This window comes from Salvelinus namaycush, chromosome 19 (genome assembly GCF_016432855.1).
Source record: "Salvelinus namaycush isolate Seneca chromosome 19, SaNama_1.0, whole genome shotgun sequence".
Taxonomy (NCBI): domain Eukaryota; kingdom Metazoa; phylum Chordata; class Actinopteri; order Salmoniformes; family Salmonidae; genus Salvelinus; species Salvelinus namaycush.
In genome coordinates, this window is record NC_052325.1 from 45,146,681 (window position 1) to 45,168,157 (window position 21,477).

A 21,477-nucleotide genomic window follows, 5' to 3' on the forward strand; every position below is an offset into this window, starting at 1 on the left:
TTCACAAACAGTTTCAACACCCTGGTTTTCAAGTGGTTTTAAATGAAAGAAATATATTCACCTTTAGTCTCGTAAGAGACCAACAAGAGCATCTGTGAATTCTCCGGTGTATGAGTTTCAATTCTGTCAATTCAGAAATCTATGTAACACTAATAATGAATGCTATCCTAAGACTTTATAAACAAATGACTTTATGAATTGACTGAATTTAAACAGAACTGACGTGTGTGAAAAGAAAGGTACAATGAGGGAGGTCAAATCAACAACCAGACAACTCCTCTTCCTGTCCTTCCTCTCCTCTTCCTGTCCTTCCTGTCCTCTTCCTGTCCTTCCTCTCCTCTTCCTGTCCTTCCTGTCCTCTTCCTGTCCTTCCTGTCCTTCCTGTCCTCTTCCTGTCCTTCCTGTGAGCTGGTCGGCTAAATTGACTCCATCTCTGAAAGGGAAGAGAAAAACAACACATACAAGCTTAACATAATATGACACCATAAAAGGTGAGATTTATGTTAACTAAATACTGCTTGTATAGTGTAGTTAGTGGCATAAATATAGTAACAGTTGGTAATACTTGCTGTTTACTCATGGAATTTGTATTTCAGATCAAAAGATGAATGTGACAGGCAAATATTTAGACAGCAAACTGTTGTTTGAGGATATTTTTTAACCCAGAAACAACAGCTATATATTTGCCTCATATTAATACTTTGATCTGAAATACCAATTAACCTACATGAGTATACTGTAAAAATGACCTACTTTACTTTAAAAGTACCATTGAAATCGGCTTGGAAAAGCAGCTGATACATTTTAACCTTGACTGCTGCTTTTCTTTGCTGAGGCAGCCTCTTCAGGGTTGGCACCAGGCTCATGGCAAAGAGGGTCTCTTCATCCTCCTTCCTGTGAGCATCAGGTTGGGCTGCATCCCTCTCGACGGCTTGGAGGAGCCTCTGCTGAAATGAGTTGAGTGGATCTGGGGGCTGGTACCTCCGATGACGCCTGGCGTGACGTTCCTCTTCGTTTCTCTCTCTGTTTCTCTCCACGGCCACATCCTGTTTAACGAGGTCCTCAGTGGTCACTTCCGTGAGGTTCATAATAATCTCAGGTGGTCCTAGATCCAGAGGTGCTTCCTCCATTTCATCTTCCATGGCTGCACCGGTGGTGGTCATACTCGTGGATGATGTAGACGTTGTAGAGGGTCTCGCTGCACCGGTGGAGGCGATGGTCGCACTTGTAGGTGACGTTGAGGGTCTTGATGCACCGGTGGCGACAACACTTGTGGATGACGTAGTAGAGGGTCTGGCTGTAAAATTGCCACTCATTGCCCTCGGCACAATAAATGGATCCAGAAAAGAAACAATGTGGCAGAAGCCCAAGGCTGCTGACCAGACGTCTTCTTATCTTTCTTTGCCCTTCTCTCTCTCTGATACCTGTCCCTGAGTCCTCTCCATTTCCTCCTACAGTCTTCTTCTACATAGACATGAACATGATAAGCCAAACCATTACCTAGCATAACTATAGTTATTAGATAGCAATCATGGACATGTCACCTACTGTACACATAGACACACACACACGGTTATCTGACCAAATTATCAGGGGTACAGTAGTATCTACCATTTCTATTACTATTTATCTAGCATACACACTCACACTCTTTCAAACATGATTATAATTTATTTGACTATTTCTTTCACACACACACCTCATTGGCTAGGTTAGCAAGCTAGGTTAGCTAGCTAACGCTAACTAGCCACATCTAGCACAAGCTCACTACTAAACGGACCTGGCAATCCTACTATCGTGGACACTTGTCTCCAAGCAGCATTTTTGTGTTTATGTCGCTGTAGCTGTCAGCTTTTGTGTCAAAAGACACGGTTTTGAGGATACTGCGAAAATGATTCTCTCCTCCATGTGTCCAACCGCATGCGACCATCTGCAAAAGGCACCTGCATCAGTATAGTTGCCTAGCTGCGCAAAATGTTATGCAGCAGTGATGTGATGCAATAGCACAGTCGGTGTGTTCGAAGCGTTACATTGGGGTGCGTTCAGTTCGCTTGAGCATTTGCTAGATTGCGTAACGCTTTGTACTGAGCGGTATGTTTACTCAAAATGCATACAAATACCGTACTTGAAAGAAAACATCAAACTGTTTTGTGTAACTTCTGTCCAAATTTTAATAAAGAATTCTTAATATTTTTGTATTGCACACACAACCAACCCCCGGCCCTAATTATTGCACCATTTGGATATCTCACCGTAAGCCTATTTTGGTAGCCTGAATGCCTGTGAAATATGTTGATTATGGAGACAAACAGCTGGCTGAGACAGGTCAAAAAAAATTGGCTTACATGCATTTACTGTGGATGTTTAACCTATCATGATTCAGAGACAGAGTCAATTAATTATTGGTTACTAAAAGTAAAAAGAGATTAAAAAAAAAAACATGCTTACATATCCCATATAGTATATTCATGTATGAAAACATTAACTGTCAGTGTAGTTTTTATGTAAAAGATTAATATCCTCTCCATTTTATAAACACAAGAATTCATACCTAATTCTGAAAAAGATGCTATTTTTCAACCTCCATACATTTCCGTACCTATATAAGGAGGACCCATGTCACCTAAATGTAATTCAAAACTTCAATCTATTTAAACGGCCATAGAATAAAGACCCCGTCTTCATCCGCGTGAACTTGAGGATCAACGATGCCATTTTTCTGTAAAATAAAATATGTGTTACCTTAGTGACCCAAAATTAAGCAAATCAATTGAAAGCCAGTAAATTCTGACCCATCATTTGTGAAATATTGATACCGTGTATACAGTAGATCATCAATTTGTAAGTCGCTCTGGATAAGAGCGTCTGCTAAATGACTTAAATGTAAATGTAAATCATCAGTATGAGCTCTAGTTGTGTGTGTTTCTAAACGTGCTTACCTCTGGTGACTTCGAAGCAGCGCTCACAGTGCACGGTGCGTCTGTAGACCCACATACTGTCCCCTGCCTTGAGATGGCCCAGGTCACTGCTACACACCTCACACTGAGGACACAGAGACACACAATGTCAGATACTCTCATTAGGCGAAGAAGAAGATCATGATGCATGTGTATTGATTGTTACATCTCAAGGCAGACACAGAGTCCGATAATCTCAACGAGAAGATGTGCAAATGTAACATATTTATATCACAATATTGCAGATCTGATAAGAAGACCGAGGCCTCTGTACACACTCAGGCGTGGATACTCAAATATTAGATTATAGTGTTCATATTTCAATAGTGTTTACCTTAAAGCAGGTAGTGTGGCAGTTGATCTTCATATCCTCCAGCACCATCTTGGGGTCGGAACTCATGGGCTTACGGCAGTAAGAGCACAGGTCTCTCTCCAAAACAGTCCTAGAGGGACTTATCATCATCACATGGATGTATGAGAGAGCACGCATGGACCTCATGTAAGGCCAAACAGCATCAGCTAGGGGGCTTATTTTATCAAAACCATCAGCGCCTTTTTATTTGTGGATAGATAACTATGTCACATGTTCTAACTATGATATAGGTCTGTTACAACTGTTATATGGAATAATAACCATAGAATACATGTTTTTGTTTGTACATGTGATGGCTTAATCATGTGCACAGTCATAGAGGAAAACATGGATAGAAATAGCACAGTTTGAAAGCATGGTGATCATGACAGGAGATGATGGGATTCTTGAAAGTTGGGACAATCCTTGTGCTAATGAAATTAGCCCTGGAGCATTATATTGTGCTGTAAAAAAAATATATATAGTATATTTGTTTGAAAATGTGTATTACATATTTAAATAATCTAATGTTAGAATTAAATAATCAAGGTCTTTAAACATTTGTTGGACAATAAAAAAAATAAAAATGGAATGCCTTTTATGGTGTCTGACGGAGTTGACAATCATTTTATGAAAAAAAATAAGAATTAGGAGGTTGTTCCTTTTTATGGTGTAATCGCTAATACTTTATCAACAAACAAAAAAGTAGAGCTTGTCCCGTCTTTCAGGAATCCCATATGAGATGATGTGCATTCCTGAAATCTCACCTTTCAGGAGTAGAATACACCGTCTTGGTGGGTTTTGACATGAGAGAATCGAACAGATCGTCATCAGCCCGGCTGAAGATGAGAATGGAATAGTTCAAATACAGTTTGTTACATGTATTCTTCAAAATGGATGTCGATGGTGGCCTAGAGGTGGTCTAGTTCATTTACATGTAAATCACTGCCAGGTAGGAGCCGATTAATACTACCGTACCTGCTGTCCTTGTAGGTAGTAGACGTGGTGAAGACCATGGGGCTGGTGACACTGACACTGGTGTAGTAACATAATATATATTGTCACATAAGAAAAATCACAACCATTTACATTTCAGTCATTCAGCAGAGTGACATACAGTTAGTGCATTCATCTTAAGATAGCTAAGTGGGACAACCACATATCACAGTCATAGTAAATGTTTTCTCAATAAAGTAGCTATCAGCAAAGTCAGAGATAGAAGGCGGGGAAAAAGTCAAGTGCGAGAGTTCACAAAAGCATTTTTTTGGGTGAGGGGGGGTTGGGGTGAGAAGGGGGTGCATTGGGATTATTTAAAATACTCTTTGAAGATGTTTTCGAAAGATGGGCAGGGACTCTGCTTTCCTAGCTTGAGGGGGAAGCTAGTTCCACCATTGGGCTGCCAGGACAGAGAAGAGCTTGGACTGGGCTAAGCGGGAGCTGCCCTCCCATCGGGGTGGGAGGGCCAAGAGACTAGAGACCAGATGGAGTGCTCGGGTTGGGGTGTAGGGTTTGAGCATAGCCTGAAGGTAGGGAGGGTCAGTTCCTCTTGCTGCTCCGTAGACAAGTACTACGGTCTTGAGGTGGATGCGAGCTTCGACTGGAAGCCAGTGGAGTGTGAAGAGGAGCAGGGTGACATGGGAGAACATGGGAAGGTTGAACACCAGGCGGGCTGCAGCATTCTGGATACATTTCAGGGGTTTGATGTGGAGTCCAGCGGAGTCCAGCCAACATCGAGTTGTAGTAGTCCAGACGAGAGATGATAAGTGCCTGGATTAGGACCGGCGCCGCTTCCTGTGTGACGAGGAGGGAGTGAAAGGATCGGTCCTCCGGGAAGTTTAGTTTTCCCAAATTTTCACTCAGCTGTCCGCAGACCTTTTCTGTAAGCTCGCAATGAGTCACTCAGCCACGGAGCAGGACGGGAGCGCCGAGCCGGCAGTGAGGAGGCCCGAGGGAGTCATGGGATGCGGAATAGGAGGAACGTAGGGTCGAAGAGGCAGAATCAGGAGACAGGAGGGAGAAGGATTTAGCAGAACAGAGAGATGATAGAATAGAAAAGGAGAGAGTAAAGGAGAGAGTAGTGGTAGAGAGAGCGAAGATTGCAACGGCACATGAGCATCTGGGTAGGGGCTGAGTGGCTAGGGTTGGAGGAAAGGAAGACAGAAAAGGAAACAAAATAGTGATCATAGATCTGGAGGGTAGTGAGAGTGAGGGTAGTGAGAGTAGTGGTCAAACAGACTCTAGTAAAGATGAGGTCAAGTGTACTGCCTGCCTTGTGAGTGGCATTGGTTTTGAAACTATGTTTAGTGAAAAAGATAGATACAATCCCAGGCATGATGCCATTAATCATTTCATCAGATTCATTTAAAAGGCATTACATACCTGTTGTCTGGCTTGCTGGAGTAGCTTCTACGGGTGTTGGTTGAGGTGTAGTCCTCACTGTGTGTGAGGAAATAGGGTGGGATTGTAGGTTATTTTCAAAGTCTTGTGAGGAATTATGGGCTGTGAAACCCATCTCTGATGGTTTTTCTCTCTATTGAGAGAAAAACTTAGGTTGTGTTAAAAATAGTGATCATAGATCTGGAGGGTAGTGAGAGTGAGGGTAGTGAGAGTAGTGGTCAAACAGACTCTAGTAAAGATGAGGTCAAGTGTACTGCCTGCCTTGTGAGTGGCATTGGTTTTGAAACTATGTTTAGTGATAAAGATAGATACAATCCCAGGCATGATGCCATTAATCATTTCATCAGATTAATTTAAAGGGCATTACATACCTGTTGTCTGGGTTGCTGGAGTAGCTTCTACGGGTGTTGGTTGAGGTGTAGTCCTCACTGTGTGTGAGGAAATAGGGTGGGATTGTAGGTTATTTTCAAAGTCTTGTGAGGATTTATGGGCTGTAAAACCCATCTCTGATGGTTTTTCTCTCTATTGAGAGAAAAACTTAGTTTGTGTTAAAAATAGTGATCATAGATCTGGAGGGTAGTGAGAGTAGTGGTCAAACAGACTCTAGTAAAGATGACGTCAAGTGTACTGCCTGCCTTGTGAGTGGCATTGGCTTTGAAACTATGTTTAGTGATAAAGATAGATACAATCCCAGGCATGATGCCATTAATCATTTCATCAGATTCATTTAAAGGGCATTACATACCTGTTGTCTGGCATGCTGGAGTAGCTTTTACGGGTGTTGGTTGAGGTGTAGTCCTCACTGTGTGTGAGGAAATAGGGTGGGATTGTAGGTTATTTTCAAAGTCTTGAGGATTTGTGAGGATTTATGGGCTGTGAAACCCATCTCTGGTGGTTTTTCTCTCTATTGAGAGAAAACTTAAGTTGTGTTCGAGATGATTGCATTGCAGTCTGCGACAGCAGACTTACTGATTTCCAGTACATCATCACCTTTCATCCTAAAAAGACGACTTATTATTTGTACATCAGTCAGTCTGACACCACCTACTGGACGTAGCCGTCACTTCTAATTTTGGTTGAAATTTGGTTGAGTTGTCAACTATTGTGAATTCAACAAAACATTTCACCATGTCATTGGATTTAGGTTAAAAGTGGGGTGAAACTAAATGCCCTTATGCTGATGAGTTTTTGCAAATCCATTAAGTGTTCCTCTTGGATTCAATGTCATACATTTTTGGGGGTTGAAATGGGATGGAAATAGTGTTGATTGAACCAGTTTTTACCCGGTGAGCATTTACCCACATCACAAATTTGATGCTCTCAAACGTGCCCATATATTAGTCGGGGGCCATTGTACAGAGCATTTTGTAGTACACCATTCTACAACCATTACCTTGGCAAGGAGCTGATGGTGTGGGGAGAGGACCTGGTAGAGGAGACATCGTCACTCCTACTGTAGGAGCTGTTTGGAACGGGAGACAGAGAACGCGATATTAAGGAAGATGACTGTGCGAATGTGAAATCTGACTGAAATGTTATAACAGAAATGTTATAATTTGATGTTAACTATCGGTCCAATATGCAATCCCTGGAAAGCTATAGTTATGTTGCATGAAGGACATTAACTGTTGATCATATAAGATGTAAACACAATATTGTTGAAGAAGAATATATCATCATTAACTACTGGTTCTTGTGTAGAGGTTATCATGTTTACCTGGTGATGGTCCTAGTTGTCGAGGTCGGAGATTTCACAGTTTTGACATCCCTAAATGGAAACAAAGATTGGATACATTTTGGCTACTCAACTCACACACAGATAATGAACCGTTACTAATATTGAGAAGTATTTTGCTGAAATCGATTTTATTAAATCAGTAAAACGTACCCTTTGGGGCCGTCCACAGTGACAACTTCTTTATTGGTGATGGTTGTAGTGCTGTAAGTATAAACAATGGAAATAATATGCTCCGTTTGAGTTGAACTACAAATATCACATGATGAAACCAAATGTTATATACTGTGGATCACTTGAGTGTTCGGATGAGAATAATGTTTAGCTTTAATAATGTTTACATACTGTTTTACCAACTTTATATGTATTATACTGCATTCTAGAAATGGTTCATGTATACCTTTTCTATTCACATACTGTCCATACTGTCTATACACACCATTCACTACATATATATTTACAGTATATTCCAAGCTAATTTCCTGCACTTCTATCCATTTTTTCATGGGGTTTTGTACTATGTATTTAAATACTGTATTCTCAATATTAATATTCCATTAATATTAGTAAAAGTGTTTATACACATTGCATACTTATTTATATACTGGATTCTTGACATAGCTCACTCTAATATATCTACTGCTGTGCATATCTTGTGTAAATTAATCCGGTGTATATACTGTCCTGACTCTCCTGTGAGGATCCAAAGATCAGGTTGCAATGGATCAGTGTCTACAGAGCCCTCTCACCTACAGAGGGGAGGAGGGACTGGTGTGGGGGTTTTATGACACCTCACGTCAATCGTAAATTGTCATCCTCCAGACCCTCCTAAAAGTCTTAAATTAAGGCGCCTGTCTCGGTTAGCTGTGTCTTGCACGCTTCTGTGGAGATCCTCATACAGTTTGCCGTTCTTCTCTGCTTTCTTAATCAGTCATCCTCCAGCGTTGATATCCAACCCTCTGCCTCATCCAGCCTCTGTAATATGCCCAATACACCTTCTTGCATATCCATCTGAGATCGCATGACCTGAGAAACATTCGATTCAAGAATGGTGCTGACTCTACCCATTTCTTCCATGGCCTTCTGTAGGGATGATTGCAAGGCCGACAACATTGCTGGGTTCTATGTTCTGCCTGTTCAAGGTCATGCTTGCTGAAGTGCTAGCAACAGAGCTAGCCCTGTTAGACGTTGCGCTAGCGATTGTGCTACGTGTACGTGCTGAAGCTGAATTCAACACAGACATTGTTGAAATACTTCGATAAAACAAATAAAAATAACTTTCCCCTCAAAAACAATGATACTAAATTGACTATTTTATCGAACTTTGATGAAATTGGGAGGGTTTTATCGGGAGGCTCCTTTCAGACAGCCACCTTGCTTTGCAGCATCACATGTCTCAATATTGAAAAATATAGATTATTCTAGCTTGTACTGAATTAAATGCATGCTCGAGCGGCAGAGTCGATTTCCGCGCTTATAAACCCAGGGTCGTTACACTATTACACAGGTACCGTAGGAGTTTATTGGATTCAACAGACTTCTTAGTGAACCTTTCAAGTTCAATACAGAGTGCAGTATCCTGCAGTATCTGGAATAACATGAACACCTCCCCAAGGGAGACCTTACCTGGTAGGGGAGGAGTAGCGGGAGTTCATGGTTGTCGGCAGGAGAGTATCAAAGAGGTCATCCTCGGTCCTGTGAAGATTATACTTATACTCTAATTATATGCCTTACATTATTGAATTATGTTCAATGTCAACACCGTTATAACAATTTGAACACCGAAGTCATTATCGTTAGCTAAATGGATTTTTGCACCAAACGAATTTGACAGAAGGGACAATATGAAAATAATGGACCAATCCAAGGCCTTCAATTGAAGGTCAGTATGCTTACTTTGAGGAAGTCCTCTTTGGGGCAGTGGGGGGTTTCTTCCTGCCATCTCTGAATGAAAAGGAATGTGTTTTTAGGGAAATATAGTATTTCATTACGGTTCAGCAAAAGTCGTTCACATTTTGTGTTTAGTGCATATCGCTGCTCAAACTCACCCAGAAGTGCTTTCCTTTTTAGTGGTTTTCTGTGTCACAGTGTCTGTTTTGGAGACACTTGTCGTGCTTGAGAAACATGGAAGAAATGGATCAATATGTTGACCAATATTCATCAACACTAGTTCATTGGTGTATGTGGACACGACCAAATCAAGTAGGTATGTGAACGTTTTTTAATCGCCTTCTAAAATCTTTCAATCTTTAATGTGAATGTTTATCTATTGATGAAAAAATGGTTAAACAAAGATCTTACCTGTCTGGGATCAAGTATTCAGTTTTGACGGATGTTGGTTTCAGACTACTGACTAGCTGATTCTCAGTCCTGCCAAGATAACAGTAACTTATTTATTATTACCCAGATACGGCATGGATTGAATTGACTATATTGTTTGGAGATTATACAGACATACAGTATAGTACATGTTACACATCCTATGTTATTGTGTCACTATGAGCCTTGTCATGCCTGATTTTACACTTTGGTGGTCATTGACTTCTCGCTCACTTTTGGCTTTGAAGGTGGTGTTCTATGTAAAGAATATGTTATTGTTACCGCTACCATTACCCGTTACCATTGCAGTTACGTTACTGTTACTGTTGCATTGTTACTCTTACTGTTAAATCTCTGCAAGATTTACTACAGCTGGGGAGGGGGGGGTTCTAAGCTGACATGTGGAATGGTTTTAAGATGGTCATACAATGGATCATTCAGCTATTTGATTTAGAATTCTAGGACCCCTTTAGGTATAAAAAAAAGTAAACAAATGATTTGATAAAATATTGAATTTGGCCTTCACTACCATAATGCATTGAATAACAAATTCATAAATGGCTAAAAAATCTTAAGGACTACGGTTTTGGAGTGTCTGTCTTAAATAAAGGTTAATTGACTGACGAGTTTCAGAAGAAAGGTCTTTGTTTCTGGCCATCTTGAGCCTGTAATCGAACCCACAAATGCTGATGCTCCACATACTCAACTGGTCTAAATCAGAACAACATTTTTCAGCTGTGCTAACATAATTGCAAAAGGGTTTTCTAATGATCAATTAGCCTTTTAAAATGATAAACTTGGATTAGCTAACACAACGTGCCATTGGAACACAGTAGTGATGGATGCTGATAATGGGCCTCTGTATGCCTATGTAGATATTCCATAAAAAATCTGCCATTTCCAGCTACAATAGTCATTTACAACATTAACAATGTCTACACTGTATTTCTGATCAATTTGATGTGCAAAAATTTGCTTTTCTTTTTTAAAGTAAAAAAAGTGACCCTAAACTTTTGAACGGTAGTGTATATATATATGATTTTGTTTTACACATATTTTACTAATTTTTTGGGTTAGGCATAAAACTACCTCCATAATTCCATTACATTTTTATACCGGTACTGATTACCTTCAGACGTTTCCCATGACACATCGTGTTCGTGAGAATCTCCCCTTTCCACAGTGGGGTCCCAGTAGTTTGTAACCCAAATGGTTTGGACGCTACAAACAGAAGTTGGCACATCGACGCTACAGACGTTTCATGAGAAGACCAATTTTCATAGTCTGACAAACACTGCAGTAGCTTGGCCACCTTCCACTGCACATGCGGAAGGCCACCATAGATGGATGTGGTAGATTGAGACACAGTCCATGCAAAAAACAGATACAGTATCTCTAGATTAAATTGACGGATTTTGATGGGGAATTTCTTATTATGTTACTTAGATTGAAGCACCGGTGCGTCAATAGACTCTAAGGGGGTTACTTATTGTGTCATTATGAACCTTGTCAAGTCTGATCTTACACTTTGGGGGTGGTCACTTTGACTTCTTTGACAAAATACAATTACAAAATAATATAAAGATCAAGTGTACCAAAATTAACTACAAAATATATTTATTTAATTAAAATACAAGTATTTTGTATTTCAAAAATATGTGAATTTTAATTAACAGCAACAACATTCTCAGTATGGCTTTGAAGGTGGTGAGTAGGGTGTCTTGTGTAATTCATTTGGACAAATCATGATTTCACAGGTGCTCACATCTTTTGAATTTCGGAAGGGGACATTTGGCCCATAGACTCACCAAAAACGGGCTGAGAGTTTTTGTTTAGAGCGTTAGAGAGGACACTACTTCGCTTGTCTAACACGTCTCCCCCCAGAACTAAATCGTGCATCTCACGCAATTACGCAAACACTACAGAACGATACTTTAAAGCTTCACTCTACGAGTAGATGTTGCATGTCTGTCTACAGCCCTGCTGCCAGCTCTGACACCAGTCTGCCTACCACTGACATGACAAGACATCCTCTTAGTTGCAGCAGGGAAAAGAAAATACCACTGGGGGTAAAAATATGTGTGCTCGTATATATGTCTCTGTGTGGGAAACTGCAGCAGGAACATGATTGTATGATCAATGGGCCTGTCTGGGTCCTCTGCCAACACAGGTAAACATATTCTCCCTGCAATCCCTCACAGGCCTATCACAAGCTTCTCATATATAGCATAATGGTTATTTATAGTACAGGCCATAGATGTTATAATACTGTGTTGTATTAAGATTACTTAATTCGTCAATTGTACACAAGGTCTAACCAAATTTTGACTTGTCCCAACCCCTCCAAAAGACACCCACCACATACACAGGTTGGAGCAAAGGGCTGCCACACTGGGTACCCGTGGAGCAGTAGTTGTGGGGGGTTAAATGCCTTGCTCAAGGGCACAAAATAGCATCTAGGATTTTGATACAGCAAGCCTTTGCCAGCACTTCCCGAAAGATTTTTCCGACCCGGATTCAAACTGGCAACCCTCCCATTCCTGGCTCGCCTCTCTAACCACAAGACTATCTGCCACCCCTATTTTCAAAGGGTGCAGTTTTACCCTTTTCTGGAGTTGAAGACCCGATCGGTGAAGCTCTCAGTGTTGGTGGTGGGCGATTTCACAACTGGGGATCTGTAAACAGAACCAAGAATGTTTATGTACATCCTTTGATGGGGAATAGTAAAGATAAACCAGGTATGCGTATGTAAATGCCATACCTGCTCACACTCTGGCTTGTGGAGATGGTAGTCTCAGTAGTTGTTCCACCTTTGGTGGTGATAGTTGTTGTGGTGCTGAAGGAATGAATTCAACAGAATATCAAAACATTAAAATGTTACTGTGTCACCTTTGATTGCAATACGTTTATAAAGGTGGTGAATAAACTTGGCCAAGGCTCCCTTGCATAAGAGATGACTAGCTTGCCCCCCCCCCCACTCCAAAAAAAAGAAGGAAAAATAGAAACAGAATAACAGCACTCACATTTTTTTAAGTGTAAAACTAATGATCTACCTTGTTTTCTTAGGTTCCTCTGTGACTGTTGTTTTAGAGACAGTGGTTCTGTAATGACATTACATTAGTAGAGGCTGAATATGAGACATTTCATGGATAACACATTTTATGACACAAACTATTCAGTATTGCACAAGCACAACTGGGATTCATTATCATATAGGGTCACCTACGTCTTGAGAGAATCTGACTTCGGTGGTGAGGTACTGTAACAAACAAAAGGCAGCATTTAGAGATAATCTCTTTCACAACAGCTAAATATCCACTTACAGAACAATTCTGTTCATTTTCAAACATTACCTTTTTGTGTAGGCTGTGCTAGTACGTCCAAAAGTTGGCAGAGTGCTACATCAAAAGGGGAAATTCCATTTTATTAACACTAATATAACTGCTAACTGAGTGGACAAAATTTGGGCATGGGTGTCATAATTGTGTAATTTTCTGGTTGGAATCTGTTTTTCTGGTTAAAGTGATGTCAGATAACCAGATTATAACCAGGTAAAGACATATATATTTTTCAAGTTTACAACCTGACCATTGCGTCTTTTCAAGCAAATTTTGCCTACTGGGAACATATTACTGCAACAAGTAAAGGTGTGAGTTCTGTAAAGGAGGAGAAAAGCCTACTGACCTGCCCTTGCTCAATTCATCCTGACTCCCACCAAATCTGCAATCAGTCAGATGAGTTTTAGAGTGCATATCATCAGTTAGGGCAAGTATTCACCCCATTGGATTTTTTTTTGCATTACAAAGTGGGTTTTAAATGGATTTTTGTGATTTATTTCTATAATAATTATTAATAAAAAATGTATAACAAAAATGTCTTGGTTATGTAAGTATTCACCCCTTTTGTTATGGCAAGCCTAAATAAGTTCAGGAGTCAAAATGTGCTTAACAAATCATATAATAAGTTGCATGGACTCACTCTGTGTGCAATAATAAAGGGGTTAACATGATTTTTGAACGACTACCCCATCTTTGTACCCCACACATACAATTATCTGTAAGGTCCCTCGGTCGAGCTGTGTATTTCAAGCACAGATTCAACCTCAAAGACCAGGGAGCTTTTCCAATGCCTCACAAAGAAGGGCACCGATAAAAAAAATTACAAATTAAAAAGCAGAGACTGAATATCCCTTTGAGCATGGTAAAGTTATTAGTTAGGCTTTAGATGGTGTACCAATACAGCCTGTCAATAGAGATACAGGCGTCCCTCCTAACTGAGTTGACGCAGAGGAAGGAAACCGCTCAGGAATTCCACCATGAGGCCAATGGTGATTTGAAAACAGGTTCAGAGTTTAATGGCTGTGATGGGAGAAAACTGAGTGTGGATCAACAACATCATAGTTACTCCACAATACTAACCTAAAGGACTAAGTGAAAAGAAGGAAGCCAATATAGAATAAAAAATATTCCAAAACATGCATTGTGTTTGCAACAACGCACTAAAGTAATACTCCAAGACGTCACTGAGTACCACTCCCTATATTTTCAAGCATGGTTATGGCTGCATAATTTATTTTCTTAAAAAAAAAATTGGGGGGGGATTATGTATGTATTGTTAGGTATTACTGCACTGTTAGAGCTTGAAACACAACCATTTCGCTGCCCCTGTGATAGCATCTGCAAGTCGGAAGTTTACATACACTTATGTTGAAGTCATTAAAACTCGTTTTTCAACCACTCCAAAAATTTCTTGTTAACAAACTATAGTTTTGGCAAGTCGGTTAGGACATCTACTTTGTGCATGACACACGTAATTTTTCCAACAATTGTTTACAGACAGATTATTTCACTTATAATTCACTGTATCACAATTCCAGTGGGTCAAAAGTTTACATAGTTGACTGTGCCTTTAAACAGCTTGGAAAATTCCAGAAAATGATGTCATGGCTTTAGAAGCTTCTGATAGGCTAATTGACAATTTGAGTCAATTGGAGGTGTACCTGTGGATGTATTTCAAGGCCTACCTTCAAACTCAGTGCCTCTTTGCTTAAATCATGGGGAAATCAGCCAAAACCTCAAAAAAATTGTAGACCTCCACAAGTCTGGTTCATCCTTGGGAGCAATTTCCAAATGCCTGAAGGTACCACGTTGATCTGTACAAGCAATAGTATGGAAGTATAAACACCATGGGTCCACGCAGCCGTCATACCGCTCAAGAAGGAGACGCGTTCTGTCTCCTAGAGATTAGCGTACTTTGGTGCGAAAAGTGCAAATCAATCCCAGAACAACAGCAAAGGACCTTGTGAAGATGCTGGAGGAAACAGGTACAAAAGTATCTATATCCACAGTAAAACAAGTCCTATATCGACAAAACCTGAAAGGCCGCTCAGCAAGGAAGATGCCACTGCTCCAAAACCGCTATAAAAGAGCCAGACTACGGTTTGCAACTGCACATGGGGACAAAGATCGTACTTTCTGGAGAAATGTCCTCTGTTCTGATGAAACAAAAATAGAACTGTTTGGCCATAATGACCATTGTTATGTTTGGAGGAAAAAGGGGGAGGCTTGCAAGCCGAAGAACATCATCCCAACCGTGAAGCACGGGGGTGGCAGTATCATGTTGTGGGGGTGCTTTGCTGCAGGAGGGACAGGTGCACTTCACAAAATAGATGGCATCATGAGGTAGGAAAATGATGTGGATATATTGAAGCAACATCTCAAGACATCAGTCAGGAACTTAAAGCTTGGTCTCAAATGGGTCTTCCAAATGGACAATGACCCAAGCATACTTCCAAAGTTGTGACAAAATGGCTTAAGGACAACAAAGTCAAGGTATTGGAGTTGCCATCACAAAGCACTGACCTCAATCCTATAGAAAATTTGTGGGCAGAACTGAAAACGCATGTGCGAGCAAGGAGGCCTAGAAACCTGACTCAGTTACACCAGCTCTGTCAGGAGGAATGGGCCAAAATTCACCCAACTTATTGTGGGAAGTTTGTGGAAGGCTACCTGAAATGTTTGACCCAAGTTAAACAATTTAAAGGCAATGCTACCAAATACTAATTGAGTGTATGTAAACTTCTGACCCACTGGGAATGTGACGAAAGAAATAAAAGCTGAAAGAAATAATTCTCTCTACTATTATTCTGACATTTCACATTCTTAAAATAAAGTGGTGATCCTAAGATTTTTACTAGAACTAAATGTTAGGAATTGTGAAAAACTGAGTTTAAATGTATTTGGCTAAGGTGTATGTAAACTTCCGACTTCAACTGTATGTACAAGACCATGTTATGGGAATGCTTTCGTTGGCAAGAACTGGGGAGTTTTTCCAGGATAAAAAATAAACAGAATGGAGCTAAATACAGGCAAACTCCTAGAGGAAACCTAGTTCAGTCTGCTTTTCACCAGACACTGGGAGACAAATTTACCTTTTAGCAGGACAATAATCTAAAACACAAGGCCAAATCTAAACTCAGCAAAAAAAGTAACATCCCTTTTTTAGGACCCTGTCTTTCAAAGATAATTTGTAAAAATTCAAATAACTTCACAGATCTTCATTGTAAAGGGTTTAAACACTGTTTCCCATGCTTGTTCAATGAACCATAAACAATTAATGAACATGCACCTGTGGAACGGTCGTTAAGACACTAACAGCATACAGATGGTGGGCAATTAAGGTCACAGTTATGAAAACGTAGGACACTAAAGAGGCCTTTCTACTGACTCTGAAAAACACCAAAAGAAAGATGCCCAGAAAGATGCCCAGTGTCCCTGCTCACCTGTGTGAACGTGCCTTAGGCATGCTGCAAGGAGGCATGAGGACTGTAGATGTGGCCAGGGCAATAAATTGCAATGTCCGTACTGTGAGATGCCTAAGACAGCGCTACAGGGAGACAGGACTGTCAGCTCATCGTCCTCGCAGTGGCAGACCACGTGTAACAACACCTGCACAGGATCGGTACATCCGAACATCACACCTGCAGGACAGGTACAGGATGGCAACAACAACTGCCCGAGTTACACCAGGAACGCACAATCCCTCCATCAGTGCTCAGACTGTCCGCAATAGGCAATAGGGCTTGTAGGCCTGTTGTAAGGCAGGTCTTCACCAGACATCAACGGCAACAGCGTCACCTATGGGCACAAACCCACCGTCGCTGGACCAGACAGGACTGCCAAAAAGTACTCTTCGGTTTTGTCTCAGCAGGGGTGATGGTCGGATTCACGTTTATCGTCGAAGAAATGAGCATTACACCGAGGCCTGTACTCTGGAGTGGGATCGATTTGGAGGTGGAGGGTCCGTCATGGTCTGGGGCGGTGTGTCACAGCATCATCGGACTGAGCTTGTTGTCATTGCAGGCAATCTCAACGCTGTGCGTTACAGGGAATACATCCTCCTCCCTCATGTGGTACCCTTCGTGCAGGCTCATCCTGGCATGACCCTCCAGCATGACAATGCCACCAGCCATACTACTCGTTCTGTGTGTGATTTCCTGCAAGACAGGAATGTCAGTGTTTTGCCATGGCCAGCGAAGAGCCCGGATCTCAATCACCTGAGCACGTCTGGGACCTGTTGGATCAGAGGGTGAGGGCTAGGTCCATTCCCCCCAGAAATGTCCAGGAACTTGCAGGGGTCTTAGTGGAAGAGTGGGGTAACATCTCACAGCAAGAACTGGCAAATCTGGTTCAGTCCATGAGGAGGAGACGCACTGCAGGACTTAATGAGGCTGGTGGCCACACCAGATACTGACTGTTACTTTTGATTTTGACCCCCCCTTTGTTCAGGGACACATTATTCCATGTCTGTAGAACTTGTTCAGTTTATGTCTCAGTTGTTGAATCTTGTTTTGTTCATACAAATATTTACACATGTTAAGTTTGCTGAAAATAAACGCAGTTGACAGTGAGAGGACATTTCTTTTTTTGCTGAGTTTATATTGCAGATCCTTGCCAAGAAGACCGTGAATGTTCCAGAGTGGCCTCACGAATTTGACTTAAATCTGTGTAAAAATGGCAAGACTTGAAAATGGCTGTTTAACAATGATGAACAACCAACTTGACAGAGCATAAATAAGTTTTAAAAGAATAATGGCCAAATATTGCACAATGCAAACTTACCCAAAAAGACTCACAGCCGTAATCGCTGGTGGGGTTTCTAACATGTATTGACTCAGGGGGGTGAATACTTACTAATCAATATATATAGTAGTGTTTTATTTTTCATTAATACATATTTTTTAGCAATTTTCCTCCACTTTGACATTACAAAGTATTTGTAATCATGAGTATTTTGTGTAGATCGTTGACAAAAACGTACAATTAAAATCCATTTTAAATCTCACTTTGTAAAATATATCAAATATAAAATAAAATATGAAGAAATCCAAGGGGAGTGAATATTTATGATATGCACTGTAGGTACAGGACACATATTGGTTCCTGTGGAGGATGACAGTGTGTGTTGTACAGTGATATTGATACCTCTTTTTTAGGGCCTCTACGGAGGACAATGTCTTGGTGCTTGTCGTTTGAGGGGATTTTGAGTCTGCAGGCTCAGCACTGTGGATGAATACATTTGTTAAAACCATAGGTCTAAGAGAGCTACTATGATTATATTGAACCTTGGATAATAACACTCATGATGTAGTCAGTAGACCACAATCTTTCAGTAATGATCACATGTTTTAATTTCATTATCTCGAAGGAGGCTGCTGTTTTTTCAGTAAGTATTCATGAAAGATCCATGAAAATGTGTATTATTAGAGTGCTTCAGGTTTTCTTGGATCTATATACAAGTTGAAGCCAAGATGAGGTGATATATGAGGGAAGGGACTACAGGAGATACACTATCAGGAAATAAGAATATTTACCTGTCAAGAGCCTCATTGGACCGGTATTTGTTCAGAACCACTCTGCCAAAGTTTGGATCCTGGCTAAATGAGAGAAAAGAAGAGGACATGTTGAGAGGCAGTTTCTTGTTATTCGAGCAACCACTACTAATATGTTTTTTATTTAACAGTAATGACACAGCAGACATGTTTAGTCACATCCTAAACTTCTACCACACCCTACAGTAATGTTCCATTCAGATGATGGGTGGAGGTGTGTGTGTGTGTGTGTGGTTTGTATGTTTGTTCGTGTGGTGTGTTTGTTGTGTGATGCCATTGTCTTACTCGACTGCTTCTTCCTGATCTGCGTTGCTCCTGATCCAACTTCTGTCCTTTAGCAGAGAAGTCTTCTTCTTGGGGTCCTCAATCGCCTGGCTGGGACTGCTGCTCTTAGCTACAACCACCACAACACCACACACAGACACAAAACATTGACAAACTAACCTATACATTGATCTTATAGAAAATATTGCAATAGAGTGAACAAAAGCAGTACTGCATAATAATGACGTAATTATCACAATTGAAAGTGCATAACTATTACTGTTGTCCTATTAGTACATCTAACTCAGGGACTGTCTTTGTCTTTCACCTGATCCAGTCATTCTGGTTAGTCAACACCGGTTACAATGCTGACCCCTTTGTGAGGTTATGACACTGTGAAACCGCACTCACTGTCAAAATCCACCGGGGAGTTAGGTACCCTGAGCAGCCCCTAATATTTAAATAGTTTCACTGCTGTTCAGTCCTCACACAACGGGCCTTCTGCTATAGCTCCATTAACAAAGCTTAGGGGTGGATTGGGACAAAACATGGCTGAATGAATGAAAAATGGAGGAGTGAACACTGGGTGTATAAGAACAGTAAAAACAGACAGCTTTGGTGAAAATCATATGTCTACCTCATTGCTGTTAGGAATGTGAAATTCCAGCTGTGTGGCACGGATATTGCTCATATGCTGTGTTATTCTGTATACAGTGCCTAGCAGAAGTCTACAGCCCCTTACACAGTTTTCACATTTTGCTTCTTTAAATTTCAATCTAGAAAGTTATTACATTGTGATTTTTTTCCACAGCCTACTCCACAGTTATGGAAATGTTCTGCAATTAATACAAAAATAAAACAAAGAAGTAGAAGTTTTCAAACCCCTTGTGGCACACCTAAATAAGTTCAGGTAAAAATATGTTCATGAAAAATCCCACAATTTGTTGAATGAGGTCCATCCGTTTGCAAAATAAATGGTTCTCATTATTTAAGACTAACTTCCCCTGTCTCTGTAAAGTGTAAAGTCCCTCAGTTGGATAGTGAATTTTAAACAAGGATTTAACCTCAGAGCCACCAATCTTTAGAAGCACGTCTGGGATGCATTCTTTAGACAGGCATAGATCAGGGGAGGTTACGAAATAATTCCAAGTCACCGAATATCCCTTTGAGTATTGTCAAGTATGGTAATTCATCTGTGGATGGTGTATCATATCACCCGGACACTGCAAAGATCTGGCCATCCTTCCTAACTGAGCTGTGAGGGAGAATGGAAACTGCTCAGGGATATCACTATGATGCTTAAAGGTCCAATGCAGATGTTTTTATCTCAATTTCAAATCATTTCTGGGTAACAATTAAGTACCTTATTGTGATTGATTGTTTTAAATTAAATGGTCAAAAAGAAACAAAAATTGCTTCTTAGCAATGAGTAATGAGCCATTTCACAACCAAGAATTTTGCTAGGACTGTCTCGGGAGTGTTCAGAGTGGGTAGGGGAAAACGGAAAACTAGCTGTAGTCAAAAGTTTGGACACACCTACTCATTCAAGGGTTTTTCTTTATCTTTACTATTTTCTACATTGTAGAAAATAATGGCTTGTGACCATCCATCTTCCTTTTGATCACATTCCAGAGGTTTTCAATGGGGTTCAGGTCTGGAGATTGGGCAGTGGGTGCGAGACCTGGAGAGGCCCACAAGCCACAGTGTCTCGCACCCACTGTGAAATTTGGTGGAGGATCAGTGATGATCTGGGGGTGCTTCAGCAAGGCTGGAATCAGGCAGCTTTGTCTTTGTGAAGGACACATGAATCAAGCCACGTACAAGGTTGTCCTGGAAGAAAACGGGGCCTTCTGCTCTGACAATGTCCCCCAACTCTGAGGAGTGGTTTTTACAGCAGGTCAATGCTCCATGACACGCAGCAAGGTCAATCAAGGTGTGGATGGAGGACCACCACATCAAGACCCTGTCATGGCCAGCCCAATCTCCAGACCTGAACCCCATTGAAAAACTCTGGAATGTGATCAAGAGGAAGATGGATGGTCATAAGCCATCAAACAAAGCCGAGCTGCTTGAATTTTTGCGCCAGGAGTGGCATAAAGTCACCCAACATCAATGTGAAAGACTGATGGAGAGCATGCCAAGACGCATGAAAGCTGTGATTGAAAATCAGGGTTATTCCACCTAATATTGATTTCTGAGTTAAAACTCTTCCTCAGTTAAAACATTAGTATTGTGTTGTTTAAAAACTAATTTGCATTATCTGAGGTCTGACAACACTGCATCTATTTTGTTATTTTGACCAAATAAATGCTCTGTGCAATGGGTGTGTAGACTTTCACTAGGCACTTTACATAGTTACTTACCGGTACTGGTAGAGTAAGAACTCTTGGAGTAGGAATAAGACATGTTGATATTGTCCCGTTTGTTGAATCTGGAAAAAAGGGGAAATATTCTAAATTCAGTAACCATCATTCATCCACAGGGTGGTGCTATTGGTCACAATATTGTTACGTGTTCAAGAACAAGGTAAGCCACTACTGGGGTAATATATACATTCAGAGAA

The 21,477-nt window shown here is 40.8% G+C and overlaps 1 long non-coding RNA gene across 1 annotated transcript; it reads right to left on the reverse strand.

Annotated features, from left to right (window-relative positions):
- Nucleotides 1-2,190: 2,190 nt before the first annotated feature.
- Nucleotides 2,191-3,390, reverse strand: LOC120063898. The gene is made up of 3 exons (XR_005478558.1): nucleotides 3,292-3,390; nucleotides 2,940-3,042; nucleotides 2,191-2,719 (listed from the first exon to the last, which is right to left on the reverse strand). It is a non-coding gene; the product is annotated as an uncharacterized LOC120063898 (long non-coding RNA).
- Nucleotides 3,391-21,477: the final 18,087 nt, after the last annotated feature.